The sequence below is a fragment of the Pteropus medius genome, unplaced genomic scaffold (assembly GCF_902729225.1).
Source record: "Pteropus medius unplaced genomic scaffold, Ma_sr-lr_union100, whole genome shotgun sequence".
NCBI lineage: Eukaryota > Metazoa > Chordata > Mammalia > Chiroptera > Pteropodidae > Pteropus > Pteropus medius.
The window spans coordinates 33,307,491-33,320,010 of record NW_024351730.1 but is presented as its reverse complement, the minus strand read 5'-3'; positions in this window follow the sequence as shown (position 1 = coordinate 33,320,010).

The following is a 12,520-nucleotide window of genomic DNA, read 5'->3' as shown; positions in this document are numbered from 1 at the left end:
CAGTTCAAGGTTTACGTACAGCGGATTACTGCTTAGTATGTTCATTTCTTGTTCTTACTATTTTTTGCTAGCAGGTCTATAGTCCAGAGACCTAAGGAAGAGACTACTGAATGGGAAAATACCATCAAGAAATAATATAATAAACAAATTAATGCAATTACTATCTATTGAGTTTAAATTCTGTGCTTTTACTATACATAGCAAATGACATTATTATTTTATTTAAAACATACTAAACAAAGTACTATTTGGACAGATCCGTCAGGGAGTTATAATCTCATTGGAGCGATGCATACACTTAGTCTAAATAACAATGGACAGCAGAATATAATTTAGCATCAAGTCAATAGTGAAGGCTTTCAACACAAGAGGGGCTTGAGAAGAGAGACTGACTACTCAGGCTGGCCTAGGAGGGGAAGGTAGGCAGGGTCAGATCATGGCAGGCCTCAGGTGCATGTTAAGAAATACAGACTTTATTCTGTAATTACTAATAATATTCTCCTTTTTTACAGTGTAAAAATCTGCAACATTTTCCCTAAGACTATACCCTTCTCCCGAAAAGAATTCAGGTTGATCGAAAACGTGTCCACACATACATAATTCAGAATTAGATGTGTGCTTACCCAAAATTTTATTTACAAATCATTGCAAGAAGTGTGATTTTAAAAATTTACAGCAATATTTGTGATTATAACTTGGATACTATTTGGTCTATTGAATCTTTCACCTTACATTTCAGGAGTTTCACTACTAATTTCAATCTTAATCTTCATAAACCCTCCACTAGCCATTCAATATGTTTCCCGCTCAAACTCTATTCATTCTTTGTGGCTTGCTAATGTTCTCTTTAGTGCTTTTACCCTGACACGTTCTCCCTCATTCAGAGCTCCTAGCTTTTGCTCAAGCAGGACTTGAGGCTGTGAATTTCTCTCTGTACCCACTGAACTCCTTCCTTTAGTACTCATCTTAAAACCATATTTTTCACGTGAAATTTTCCCTTATTAGATAAGTGAGATGTACAAAGTACAAACTTGAATTTTTCTTCATCTGGTTGCTGCAATCCTATTTCCATATTACAAATTTCAGTAATCTATAGGACTTGAAACACTGTGTTGGATAGATAACATAGCCTGAATGCTATTTGGTTTTGTTTCATCTGTTTGGTCGGTTCTTCTGGGGACATGCCATACAAACCCCCACCTCTTAGTCTCAGTGCCATAGAGGACACTTGGAAAAGCCATTTTAAAAGACAACTTTAAAAATAATTTAGTCTAATTTAAAACTTGGTATTCTCTACACATCTGAGTTCTGTATTATTAGAACTGCCTGTTTTTCTTGTTTTGCTGTTATTTTCCAGGGTAAACCAATGAAGTAGACACACACTGAAGAACCCGTTGGTTCTACAGATTCCACCTTCAAAAAAAGTCTCTGGTATGTGTGGCGTTGCTTAGCAACCTACCCAAACAAACATGTTTCCCTCTCAATTTGTTCCCTAGCCCTTATTTATTCAAGGACATTGTAAAATAAATTATTACCACTTGACATCTGAAATCATTAGAAGAAAATTTGATATTTTGGGCTTTATAAGAACTCCTAACCATACTAAAACTTTTACTTTATTTCTCACTCTACTGCTCTGATAATGCAAAGCTAGGATTTATAGCATTCTTCTTCATGTCTAGAGTTGAGTTGGACATGTCTCTGTCTCTGCGAGGGTTACTTTGGCACCATTGTTGGCTGGCATCATGACTTTGATAAACTAACCTCTCTGTTTCCTTCTCTGAACAACGAGGTTAAATATTGAACTTTCAAATTCCCAAAGAGTTTTTTGTTGAAGACATAATTAAAGAATATTAATAAATTCACCTAACACTTACAGAGTGTCCACCTAACACCAGGCACCATGTTGAATTCTAAGGAGGCAAATATAAGATATGATTCCTGTCTTCAAGGGGATCAAGTCTTATAAGTCAAAGATGCTTGGAAATATCCTTACATCACTCCCAAGCCCTCTTCTAGAGACTTATGAGATTGCATAAAGACTTATGAATCTTTCTAGACTCAGGCATCATCTCTTCTGGGACTTCTTAGCCACGATCCTGGCCCCTGGCTTAAATTTACTTGCCCTTTTACCTTGTAAACTTTTATCACAACATTTACCACCTCATATTGAAAATATCTGTTAACAGTTGTTACTTGAGTAGAATGTAGGTTCCTAGAGAGCAGAGACCCTGGCTTATTTGGTTTGTTGTTTAGCAGTTCAATAGCCAGTCTCCTTTCTTATCCTAACAGTATTCAGATTTTCTTGGGGAACCGCCCTCCCATGTTCTGAATCCATGTGTGCCTCAGGTGTGGCTGACACCACCATTAGCTTCCCAGTGATGAGCGTGGAACTCAGGGTTGGCCAACCAGAGCATTATGTCCTGTTGGCCCCTGTGAATGGTATTTAAGAACAGGCATGGCATCTGGTTTTGTTCAATGGAAACCAGGACAGAACTTTTTTTCTGAGTTGTTGGAAAAGGAAAGGTTTTCTTGCTACTAGATTTAGAGTTGTAGGGATTTAAGTCTAGACAAGCTGGCAGCCAAAATGTTGATGCTCAGGGGAAAAATGGAGTGAACAATACATATACCACACGCAAAAAAAACAAAAACGTATAATGTGAATACTGGAAGAATACTGAAACTGAACTAGTGGTAATGTTTTCAGGGGAAAAATTTAGCAAACAATACATACATATAAAAAAATTCGTATAATGTGAAGACTGGAAGAATACAGAAATTGAACTAGTGGTAATGTTTGGGTGGCCAAGCTACTCAAGAGCATTGTGAAATACATTTTTTTTTAAATCACTTGTCATATCCTAGTTTTGTCAGATGCAGATAAGATATTTATCATTCATATCTTTATCCAAGTTCAAAAGAATTTTGAGTTATGAAGGGCCAGGAACAGAGCTCTTTGTGAATACTGTGTGAGGCTTTTTCTCTTCATCAATTCAACTTTATTCACTGATACTATTTGGGTGTAATTGTTCAAAAACTTTTAATACAACTGGACTTTCACTAGCCCAGATTTTCCAAAAGGACATCAAAAATTTTTTTCAATGCCTTCTGATGCCAACATGAATAAGGCTTACAGCATCTCCGGATCTATCAGACTTTACAGAATACCTGTTTAATATTCATTTAGCACAAACTTAGATCTGATTAGTGTGCAAAAGAAGTTGCCCTTGCTGGTAAGAAGCTTGTAACTAGCTTGCAAAGAAAAGCTATACACAGATAAAGCAATTACCCAATAAATGATCTATGGCACCATCTGGAAGGGGTTTGTTGTTGCCATTTAAGAGTGCGGAGTCTAACTCCTAGGAATTGTGATTCATTGTGTATTAGGTCGGTCCTAGGAGATGGGGAAAGACCGGATTCTGATGATATCATTTGAGCCCCTGAGCCTGCTCTAATTGAACTTGCTCTAATCTAGCCTTGGACTTCATTAGCTAAAGAATTTCTTTTTTGATTAATTTTTTCTATGTTGGGGTTTCTGTCCCTTGCAATTGAAATAGATTTGAGTAGATGTGAATTATACAGACTTGTAAAAGTTGTGTTAGTAATATGCATAAGATGCATATGAACACTTGATTGGGCCATCTGGTCTGAGCTAAAGAAGCTAAATGGGACATATATGGTGACGGGCTTGGCTTTCCATGCTGATAGGGTTAGGAGATTAGAGACTTTGGAGGATGCTGAACCCTACTTTTCTTTTTTAATATTGTTAAATTACAACTTCGAAATTCTTGCTATAAAATAAAGTTCCAAAGGGCCTTTTAAAAATGTCTTTTTATTCTCTTGAGCATTTTTCCATAGCAGGTTAATAATTTAGATGATGCCCAATTTATGAATTTTTTCTTTTGTTGATTGTGCTTTTGATATCATATTTAAGAAATCTTTGCTTCACACAAGGCCATGAACACTTTTTCCTATATTTTCTTTTAAAAGTTTTATAATTTCAGGTGTTACATTTAGGCATACAATTGAGATAATTTTGTATAGGTATGAGGTATGGATTGAGGTTTTTTTCCTTTCTTTCTTTTATTTGTGTATGGATATCCAATTGTTCCAGCACCGTTAGTTGAAAAGACTATCTTTTCTCTGTTAAATCATCTTTGTGCCATCGTTGAAAATCAATTGCCATACGCTTGTGAGCTTATATCTGGATGCTCTGTTTTGTTCCCTTGATTTATGTGTTTACCTTTTACTAATACCATCCTGCTTTGGTTACAGTAGCATCCCTCATTATCTTGTTCACTGGCCACATAGGGTATTTTAAATTTGTAAATTTTAATGGTTTAATTTTATGTAATGGCTCTGGTCACAGTCTATAGTTGGTCTGACCCATAAAGGGCTACTCATCAGTTTGTCGCAAAGTATTAATGAGTTATGTTGGGTTTCTGTCTGAACAATATATAGAAATCATTTACAAATGTTAATTTTAATATCAACTGTCAATTTTTTAAGCGAAGCAAGCATTTTTTTGATGCATCGCTTTTTTTAGTAGCCTTCAGCTCTTCCGAAAGAAAAGGATATTTGCAACTGTGTACTCTTTACTAACAAACACTTTTTAAAATTAATAACTTTTACATTGCTGAAGTCTATGAACTTTTATTTTTTCTAAAATAGTAAATATAGTATTTCATCTTATATATGTATATGTATTTAGTATTCATTATCAGTACTTTTAAAACATGTATTCCCTTTTTCTGAGTTCTTTCTTTTGATTCAATCCTTTTGGGATAGATCTTTGATTAAAAAGTTGTTTGTTTGTTTGTTTGTTTGTTTTTTAAAGGACTCATGAATACCTCATGATTCCCAGAATCTGAACAAAACTGAGACTGGCTTTCTGTTGCCATAAACCTGAAACAAATGGGCTTAATCTTTTTGGGCTTAATTTTTTTTCTTGTTTTTAGGATTCTGGAAAAATTCCTCCACCTTCCTCTGTCATTAAATGTTGCCATGGAGAAGTAGGAGGTCAGATTAAACCTCTCTTATTTCTCTCAGCCCTAGCAGCTGACTCGGTTTTTCTGCCCCAAAGTTACTTGCTCAATGAATTTTTTTTTATTATCCTTCTCCAGGATACAACTTCGTGTTGATCATTCTGCACAATTATTTTTCTGGGAAATAATATTTGGGAAATAATAACAGGTCTAATCAGCAAATTCAACTTTTTATTTATTTTAGGAAAGTTTTTTAAAAATAATTTTGAAATAGTGTTTCACTTATTTTCTTATTATTAAGTTCAAAGGGTTCCTTGTATATTTTGGATAACAGTCTTTTATCAGATGTGTCTTTGAAAATATTTTCTCCTTGGTATGTAGCTTGTTTTATCTTTCTGTCGATATTGACTTTTGCAAAACAGAACTTTTTAATTTTAATTTAGCTCAGTTTACAAGTTCTTTTATGGATCATACCTTTGGTGTTATATCTAAAAAGTCATTACCATATCCAAGGTCATCTAGGTTCTCCTCCTATTATGTTTTTATCAATTATTTATTGTGGTTGTAATAGTTTTTGTTATATTTCATTGCTCTTTTATTTGGTGCTTAATGCTTCATAATATTTATATTTTTATTGTAGAATAAACTCTTTGTTTCATTGCATGCTATTTGCTTTTTAATTCTACTTTTTTTAACTACAGTTTTGAAAATATTTTTTAAATCTACATATAGGGGAAACAAAAAAAAAACAAAAAGAGCAAAGGGTGATGTGATATTTATTATTATTATTTATTTATTTATTTTTTTACCATTACATGAATCTGTTTTTGAACAGAAGAACTTCATCTATTTACATTTGGGTTTTTTCTCCCAGCTTTATTATGGTATGATATACATACACGGATTGTGTAGGTTGTATGATGTGATTTTTTTTAAAGTTGTATAATTTGATGCTTTAATTACATATGCAGTGTGAAACAATTATCACAATCAAGTTACCACATCCATCACCTCACATAGTTAGTTACCTTTCTTTGTATATATGCTAAGAACACTTAAGAACTACTCTCTTACCAAATTTCAAGTGCACAATACAATATTATTGACTGTAACTATCATGCTACATATTAAATTCCCTAGAACTTACTAATCTTATAACTAAAAGTTTATACCCCTGACCAACATCTCCCCATTTTCCCCATACCCCAAGCCCTGGCAACCACCATTCTACTCCCTGGTTCTATGAGTTTGAATTTTTTTAGATTCTACATGTAAGTGAGATAATACAGTATTTTTAATTCTGTTTTTAGCTTGTTTCACTTAGCACAATGTCCTCCAGTTTCATCCATGTTGTTGCAAAGGGCAGGATTTTCTTCCTTTTTTATGGCTGAAATACATTTGTATATACACACACACATATATCTCTTACATTTTCTTTATCCACTTATCTGTCATTGGACTTAGGTTGTTTCCATATCTTGGCTATTTTTAATATGCTGCCATGGCAGTGTAGATATCTCTTTGAAATACTGATTTCATTTCCTTTGGATGTATATCCAGAAGTAGGATTGTTGGATCATATGGCAGTTTTATTTTAAATTTTTGAGAAGCTCCATACTATTTTCCATAAAGGCTGTGCTAATTTAAACTCCCACCAGTACATAATGCACGATATTTGTGTATGGTATAGGATAAAGGTCCAACTTCATTCTTTTGTGTGTGGACATTCAGTTTTCCCAACATCATTGCTTGAAGAGAATATCTTTCCCCCATTGAGTATTCTTGGTGCCCTTCTCAAAGATTAGTTGACCATATATGTGCAGATTTACTTCCGGGCTTTCAATTATGTTCCATTAGTCTATGGTTCTGTTTTTATGCTGGTACCATACTGTTTTGATTACTATAGCTTTGTAATATAGTTTGAAATCAGGAAGTGTGACTCCTCCAGCTTTGTTCTTTCTCAAGATTGCTTGGGTGAATTTTTCCAAGTGCATTCCTAAATATTTAATTGTACACCTCTTAAGAATAAGGACATTCGCTTTCATAAACATAATGCAGTAATTACACCTAAGAAAATTAACAATAATTTCACAATATCATCTAACATACCATTTTATTTAAATTACCATAATTGTCCTCCAAATGCTTAATATAGTTTTGTTTCTTTTTCAATCCAGAACCCAATCAAAGTTTGTTTTGCCCTTCAGTATGCTTATTTAGGCTTTTAATCTAGAATAGTATCTACTGTTGTCAACTCCTTCTTTTTCTTTCATTACATTAACTTCTTTTGTAGAATTAACAGATTTAGGGAAAAAAGGATGCTCAGTTAATTTCAACATCAGATAAACAATGAATCATATTTTAGTATAATATGCCCCATGCTTATACTAAAAGATGATTTGTTGTTCACCCGAAATTCAAATTTAATTGAATGTTCTGTATTTTATCTGGCAACGCTAGTTTTTTAGAAAATTCAGGCCAGTTTTATCAAAGGGTAGCTCAAATTCTAGATTTGTTTGTTTTCTTACAATTTGATTCTGTTAAACATTTTTTACAAAATCATTTAATAAGCAATGTTACATTCTTCTTATTGCATCACATTAGGAGGCACATATCTAGTACTCCCATTAGTGAAGCTAAGTTTGATTACTGGGTGAAGATGGTGATTACCAAACATCTCTAGTTACAGGTATCTTCTTCCTTCAGACTTAGTAATTTGTGGATGGTATTCTGAGACCAGATGAATATTCTATTCTCAATAACCTTTTGTGCAATGATTTTAACATTCCTTAGTGATCATTTCCTGAATCAATATTACTGTGGGTTGCAAAATGACTTTCTAATTTTATCATTCCTTCTACATTTATTATTAACTAGCATTTCTCTATAAAGATCTTTCTTTTATGATCTCAGGGTATCACTGAATACTAATTAAATTTAAAAAATTCAATTTGTTATACTCCATTATTGTTATTATTCTTTTTTATTCTTAAATTCAATTTTGGCCAGTAGAAGTAACCTTCAGTTTGCTATTAGTTCTCTTGATTATGACCCTATTTTGTTTCTGAGTGTTTCTTTGAATTCTATCATTAAAGAGATTTCCCAGGCTCATTTTTTACCCATTTTGTCCAACAACAGGAAGCAGACTTTTTCCCAGAGCCTGTGAGGGATATCACTTTACTGCTGTTCTGCTCAAAATCCATTGCCATCTGCCCTGCTTTGTGATATTGAAGTTGGACCCTGTAAACATGCTTCCCAAACTAGGTGGCACACAGCAAACTTTGTCAGCAGAGGGCACTGAAGGGATACTGCAAAAAAAAAAAAAGGCTTTGCGTGCCGGTGTGTGTCCTCTTTTCTTGCTCCTCCTGTGGAGCAGCTGCCAGTGATGTACATGCAGAACACTCAGTGGTGCTCACTGTCCAGCTAGTTCTGCTGGCACCCTGGAAGGCAGTTTCCTGCTCAGCAGTTATGACCCACGATTTCCTGCTTACTAGCCTCAGTCTACTGGCACTCCTGTGGGAAATGACTTGTTTGCCAACTTCAGCCCACGAGCTATAGACCAGCTCCACACAGGATAACACAGCAAACTTCTCTGTCCTCCTCTGGGCTGCAGCCACACCCTCCCTAATGAAATGTGAATCTTAGCTTTAGAAAGAGAAACTTTCTTTCCAAATTGTTTCTTATTGTGTCCTGTCAGTACAATGATTTCTGATTAACTTCCTGTTTCTAGTTAATAATTCTTATATTAAATTTTCCCTATTCAAATTACTGGTGTGTTTCCTGTCTTCTAACTGAACCCTGATTGATAGAGTGCAGGGAGGGGTCTTTGAATGGTATCACCATTCACAGATACAATTTCTGGATTAACTTGGTCATGTCCTTGGATTTGAGCACAGTGTTGAGCCACTTGCCAGTGGGAAATCGGATACTTGTATTCTTTGGCATGCAGGGACAACACAATTAAAGCTGTTACCTGTAGTTGGTTGTGATGAAGTGCCAACTGAAGCAAGTACATGGGGAGCCCAAGGGGCTGCTGCTCTTGACTAATGATACAAGGCTGGTAGTGTCTAGTCTTATAGTTTGGGCTATTATAACACAAGTAACCAAAAGATCGGTGCCTTATGAACAAGAAACATTTACTTCTCATGGTTCTGGAGGCTGGAAAGTTCAAAATCAAGGCATCAGTAGATTTGGTGTCTGATGAGGGCCCTGCTTTCTGTTCATAGATGGCCATCTTTTTACTGTGTCCTCCCAGGGTGGAAGAAGCCAGGGAGCTCCAGGAATCTCTTTTATAAGGACACTATTCACAAGGACTCCTCCCTCATGACCTAATCACTTCCCAAATGCCCCATCTCCAAATACCCTCAGATTGGGCATTAGGTTTTAGCATATGAATTTTGAGGGGACACAAACATTTAGTTTACAGTAGGTGACATGGGGTTGAGTCTTCTCACAGAAAAGCTTTCCTCACATCCAGATTAACTCCTTCATGTATTCGTCTGATATTTTTATAGTATTTTATAAAAAATTTACATATCTGGTTAATTTGGAGATTATTTTGATGTATTGTGTGAGATATGGATCCATTTTTATCTTTCTCCAAGTAGATATCCAGTCACTCAGCATCATTTATTTAAAAGCCCATCTTTCCCCTAGTGATCTCAGATGTCATATAGCAATTCCCATATGCACGTGGGTCTATTTCTGGACTTACTATTCTCTTCCACTCTTTCTATTCATTTGCTGGCACCACAGTATTTTTATTGAGATGCTCTATAATATTTGTTAGGACTAATCCTCCTTTATTGCTTATATTTTTCAGAATTTTCTTTCATATTATCGTATGTTTATTTTTTTCATGTGAACTTTAAAAGTAGCTTGCAGCACTCTAGAAAAAAAGTTTACTTTTATTCGAATTTGAATCACATTACATTTTTACAGTACTTGAGAGAATTGGCATCTTTATGGTGTTGAAGAACATAGGAGAAAAACATTGGAGTGTTTAATAGAGTTTCTAATATAGTTTTGGCATATTTTCTGTTAAGTATTTTATCTTTTTTTGTTTCTATATTAAATGACATTATATTTATTAAACAGTTACTATTTATATTTTTTGTATATATGTTTTTAGGTAACTTTTACATCATGCTACCTTACAGAACTTGTTAGTTGTTATTTTTAGTACTGCTTCTCTGCTTTCTAGGTGTAGTATTATATAATCTACATAAAGATATAATTTCTTTCTCAATTCTTATGCATCTAAACAGTTATGATTATTAACTTATGTCTCCACTACTATGTTATATAGTAGTGGAGATGAAGGATATATTTGCTTTGTCCTTGATCATAGTGAGAATGCTTTTAATATTTCTTCATTAAGTATGATGCTGGTTTTCTAGCTGATGCATAAAATATTTCATCACATTAAGGAAGTATCCCTTAATTTTCATTTTATTTTTATAAACTTTAAGAATGACTGTTGAAATTTGTCAAAGGTGGCGCTACATTTTATTATTTCTTCACAAATCTTTCTTTTTTCCTTCCTCTATCATGATTCACTGTAGGAGGAGTATATTTCCCCTGCACATTGATATGGAATTTGACTTGAGACTTACTTTTAATAATGGAATTTGATCAAAAGTGGCAGTAGGACTGTTCTGAGCCCAAAGCTTCATATTTCTAACTCCTCTTGTATTTCTGCCTCTACCACCAGAAGGATGGGCCTGAGTTGTTGCTGATCCCAGACAGAGAGACGAATGGAGCAGACCTGAATACATCCTGCAGCCTGAAGCACAGCCACCCCTGCCAACCCATAGACAGGTGAGTGAGAAAAAAAAAGTATTTGAGGTTGTAAGCCACTGAGATATCAGGAGTGTTTTTTGCTCATTATTTTCACAGTAATAGCTGACTAATACACAGTCTGTAGATCTAATTATAGGACATCTTTCTCTTTTGATCTAACTATATGGTGAATTACAGGAAATAAATTTACTAGTATTAAAGAATCATTGTCCAAGAATCTCCTCCACCTTGATTATGATGCATTCTTTGAACTTGATTTTAGATTCTGTTTGCTGGCATTTTATTCAGGATTTTTCCATTGCTAGTCATGTGTGAGAATGGTTTATAGTCTGTGCATGTGTGCGTGCGTGCGTGCGTGCGTGCGTAATCTTTACCAGGTTTGAGTGTTAAAGTTTTCTTGTTTCATAAAGATCATCTGTGAGTTTTCCTTCTTTGCTATAATTTATATAGTGTGGGGATTATCTGGACTTTGAAGGATTGATAGAATTCCCCTGTAAAATCATTTGGGTCTAGTTTTTATAGATAATTCTTTGATAATATTTTCTCTTGCCTCTATAGAAATTTGTCTTTTTATGTTTTCCATGTATAGTGAAGTCACTTTTGGTAAATTGCATTTTTCTAGAAAATAACCTAATTCAGCTAGGTTTTCCATTAATTTTATATTGAATTGTGCAAAGTTGTCTCTCTCAATTTTTAAAATTTCCTGTTTCATGGGTTATCTTTTTGTTTTTATTTCTTATTTGTATTTTCTACCTTTCTTCCTTTATTGGGTTAGCTAGCAGTTTATCTATTTTGTTGATTTTTTTTAACAAAGAATCAGCATTTTGATTTATGCATTTCTACTATTTTTCTGTTCTTTACCTCATTCTTTTTTCTTTTAACTTTATTATTTCCTTCTTTATACTTTCTTTTGCTTTACTTCCCTGCTCTTTTCTAATTTTTATGATAGGAGTTCAATTTACCTATTTTCATTCTTTTATTTTTTGTTGCTGCAAGAATTAAGGCTATGGATTTTCTGTTACCACTGGTTTAACTATATTCTCTAGAATTTGTGTTTTCATTATGATTCTTTTTAAAGAAATTCTGCAGTTTAAATTTTTTCTCTTTTGTCCCAAAAGTTGTTTAATAGAAATTTTTAAAAATTCCAAGTGGAATTTCTAGTTTTAGAAAAAGCAGAGGAGCAAGACAAGGAGATAAAAACACTCGTCCCACTCTAGGTTTCCAGAACTTTTAGTTTTGAATGAAATTAAAAATTTTTATTATACCTGAAATTGCATTAGAATGTTTCCCAATATAAAGGACCATTTGTTTATTTTCTATAAGTAATCAGAAAAACTATGGGACCTACTCAAGCTTTCGTCCAAGGACAGGAAAGCGATAAATTTACTGAACAAATTAATAAGAAACAATAAAATTGATTTGTGATTACATCTTGGCTTTCATTAGCTTTTATGTCAGTTTTATGAAAATTAGAAAAACGTGCTCCTACTGGGTGGAAGCAGCCTACAGAGTCCTGCATGATTGGGTCATTTCTGGTTGCATATCACCCCCACTGGACTCCTGTTTCCTTGGCTAGGAACATTAGCTCAGCCAGAAGCTATACAGTTGATCCAGCAGTTCCTAGATTGCTCTTTACTAAGTCCAGCGCATTCATTAAGATGATTATATCTGTTAATTGTTGGGCAACTGTAGGGAACTGACTAAGAAAAGCAATCGACACCACCAAACTCTCA